Source organism: Cyprinodon variegatus, unplaced genomic scaffold (genome assembly GCF_000732505.1).
Source record: "Cyprinodon variegatus isolate N-32 unplaced genomic scaffold, C_variegatus-1.0 Scaffold798, whole genome shotgun sequence".
Lineage (NCBI taxonomy): Eukaryota > Metazoa > Chordata > Actinopteri > Cyprinodontiformes > Cyprinodontidae > Cyprinodon > Cyprinodon variegatus.
Window position 1 is genome coordinate 385,402 of NW_015151251.1, and position 4,169 is coordinate 389,570.

The window sequence follows — 4,169 nt, forward strand, 5'->3', positions numbered from 1 at the left end:
TGTTTTTAGATGGAAGTGAAGAGTTAATTTTCATGTAAATGGTTTAGTCCATCAGCTGTGTATATTTAAGCCAGAGATTGTGTGGTTGATGGAGAATGAATGCTGTGGAGCCAAATAAACCTGCTGATGCTTTTAGGTTCACGTGCCAAAACTACTGGTAAATGGTTTACTGACCACTGTGCTCAACTGGCCTGCCAAATCTCCTGACCTGAACCCCATAGATAATCTGTGGGATATTGTGAAGAGAAAGTTCAGAGACACAAGACCCAACATTCTGGATGAACTAAAGGGTGCTATCGAAGCATCCTGTGCTTCCATCCTCAGCAGTGCAAGAGGCTCATTGCCTCTATACCACGCCGCATTGAGGCAGTCATTTCTGCCAAAGGATTCCCGAACAACTATTGAGTGCCTAACTGTACATAATTATTTGAAGACTTTTCTTGTATTGGTGAGAATAAATACGCAAATTTTGTGCGATAGGATTTTTGGGTTTTCATGAGCTGTATGCCAAAATCATCCGTATTAAAGGGAAATGCCTTTTTGTTTATACATTGGGCCCTTCTGTTATTACATCATGTTCTACTCACCCATCTGAATTTTGTGTCATTTGGAACTGTTCTGAAGATATTCTGTGAGGTTACACTCCTGATCAAAATCTTAAGACGAGTTAAAAAACTGCAAGAATTTGCATTTTGCACTATTGGATCTTAAGAAGGTTCAAGTAGAGCTTCACAATGTTAAAGGAAAAAATCAGTGCAAGAGACAAGAACTTTTGAGCAGGGAATTTTCTGAAAACTGAATTTACACTTTACCACTATTTTTTCAGCTGATCAAAAGTTTAAGAATAGTCTTTAAAAGTCAAAAGCTGTGCAAAAATCTGGATTCCATGTCATTTTCTGTCAAGTCTTTACACTATCAAGACCTCCTGATGGCAAATCAAAAAAGCTCACTGACTTTGAATGTGGTAGGATTGTTGAGCTGCATAAGCAAGGCCTCTCACAACGTGCGATCGCTGCTGAGGTTGGACGCGGTAAGACACTCATTTTGCATTTTTTAAATGATCCTGAGGGTTATGGAACAAAAAAGTCAAGTGGTGGACCCAAATAAATTTCACCAGCTCTGAGCCGCAGGATCCGATTGGCTGTCAAGACACAGGACGATCCTCTACCCAAATTAAGGCTATTACTGGTGCTGACTGCAGCCAAATAACCATCAGATGGCATCTGCGAGAGAAGGGCTTCAGAAACAAAAAACGTCTTCAAAGGCCAGGTCTTCTTCAACGCCACAAAATTGCCCGTTTTGACTTTGCAAGGGTGCACCAAACATGGGACATTGAAAGGTGGAAGAAAGTTGTCTTCACTGATGAGAAAAAATTTAACCTTGATGGTCCTGATGGCTTCCAACGTTACTGGCATGACAAGGAGATCCCACCTGAGATGTTTTCTACACGGCACAGTGGTAGGGGCACAATCATGATTTGGGGTGCATTTTCCTTCAATGGAACAATGGAGCTTCAGGTTGTGCAGGGGCATCAAACAGCAGCTGGCTATGTGGAGATGTTGCAGCGGGCATCCCTCATGACTGAGGGCCCTCGTCTGTGTGGTAATGATTGGGTTTTTCAACAGGAGAATGCTGCAGTTCACAATGCCCGCCTGACAAAAAAATTCTTCCAAGAGAATAACATCACTCTTTTGGACCATCCTGCATGTTCCCCGGATCTAAACCCAATTGAGAACATTTGGGGATGGATGGCAAGGGAAGTTTCCAAAAATGGACATCAGTTCAGACAGTGAATGCCCTTCGTTAAGCCATCTTCAACACTTGGAGCAACGTTCCCACTAGCCTACTGGAAACACTGGCATCAAGCATGCCTAAACGATTGTTTGAAGCAATCAACAAGAATGGTGAAGCTACTCATTACTGAGTACTTTTTTTTGACACTTTAATTTCTGTTTTGGGGTTTTTTTGTTTTTTTTTAGCTATGGTCTTAAACTTTTGATGAGCTGAAAAAAATCATGTTTGAGTGTAAATGCAGTTTTCAATTAATTCCTCGCTCAAAAGTTTTTGTCTCTTACGCTGATTTCTTCTTTTAACATTGTGAAGCTCTACTTAGAACCTGCTTTAGATCCAACAGTGCAAAATGCTAATTCTTGCAATTTTTTGACTGGTCTTAAGATTTTGATCAGGAGTGTATATCCAAGTAACGTCTTCCTATGGGCAAACTACTTGAAGGCACAAACTAAACTGTTCATAATTTATCATTTATGGTATGCTAGCATTCATAACATGTAGGCCAATCACTGTCCCCCAGACATCCATGGTTATATTTTTTATATTTATATCTTTTAAAAACAAAGTGGCACGTGTATGATGCCAGTTTTAGTCTGTGAGGCAGACACCCTGTCTACTTTTAAGGATAGGCTTAAAACCTTCCTTTTTGATAAAGCTTATAGTTAGAGTGGCTCAGGTTATCAAGTTCTATCTCTATAGTTATGCTGCTATAGGCTTAGAATGCTGGAGGACCCCTATTTCATCATTCTGCTTCATTCTGTCTCTATTCTCTTACTCTGCAGAATTTGATATGTTTAATCTCTAATGTTATGCTGTCTCTTCTTTTTCTCATAGTAGCTTCATCTGCCCGGTTCCCCTTTGGCTGTTATATCATCCTTGAGAGAAATATCAGCTCTGCTGCTCCCATCAACACCTGTGTTTATAGATGTTTTGATCTTGGCTTATTTTTCAGTGTAGTCCTGTTTCCCTCACGGTGACTGGCTGGATGTGCTCACTTCATCATCTGATGTGGGAGCGGGCTCAGAGCTTTTCTAACTGGTTGTGTGTTTCCTGGACGGGGCTGCCTGTTGAGCTGATTGATAAGCTCCTTTGTATCTCTTCTTTCTGTATCTCTGCTTCTGTCTCCTTGAACCCCAATCGCCCTCAGCAGATGGCCGCTCACACTGAGACTGGTTCTGCTGGAGATTTATTCCTGTTAAATAGGAGTTTGTCCTCTCCACTGTCGCTATAAGCATGTTTGGTGTGAGGGATTGCCTTCGAATCAATGAGTCGATGCAATCAGCTAGTTTTCTTTAGATAGAAAGCTTTGAATTAATTTGACTGTATGATCTGTTTGAATTAACTCTGTAAATTGCTTTGAAATGACATGTGTTGTGAATTGGTGCTATATAAATAAACTGAATTGAATTGAATTTACTTGCCTCAGGCCTCAAGCTGCCAACATCTTAATTGCTGCAGTCAGTCAGCTTTACTTACTTGTCTAGAGACAGCATCCGTTGGTCAAGAGGTAGGGTACTTCCTGAACTGATTTTGAATCCATCCCAGAGTACAGACATCACTCCCACTCATACCTAAAGACAATTTTGAGAAGAAGAATTTAAACCTATACACTAGCTTTGATAGGGAGCCAATGAACAAAAGCTGATATTGGGAAAAAATATGATCATTCTTAATTTAACATAGAGCTTTTTTTGGCCACATTTTGGATTAGCTTCAGGATTTTAACTACATTTGCTGGACCTCCTGATAGAATTAGAATATTGCAGCCTGGAAGTAAGTTCAAAGGGAGAAAAGTATATTGGGGGTAGAAATACTTCTGCAAAGGATCCCTTACTCACTATTATTTACTTACTAAACTAGTTCTGCTCCATTAATACCAATACCATTTCAAAGAGACAAGGACTGATTGTCTCAAAAAGCAGCTCTGAGATCTAACACGAATCATAAAAGCATTGTAGACATTGATGTTCATGTAGCCTTTTCCATTGCTGAAGCGACAGAACAGCCTTAAAAGTGAAAAGAATACAAAAGATAAAAAGAAAAAAAAACAATAATTACCACCATAAAGAAGTTATGATGCCTTTTGATCCTAACAATCCTACTGGGAGTGTCTGCAATAAAAATAACCCACAACGTACTAGGGATCAAACCCACCTCAGGTTTGTTGTCTCAGGTTATCCTTTCCAGTTATCAAACAGAAAAGAATGGACTGGAGACAAAGCAGCAGCTAAAGCATAAATCCTTTATCTTTCCACAGTGAATGGAGTTAGAACAAAAAAAGCAATATTCTGAGCCCCAGCGGCCAAAGGTGGAGGCATAGGGCCGGATTTATCAAGATCCAATTTTGCGTGCAGTAATTTGCGCTCGCAAACTGGAAT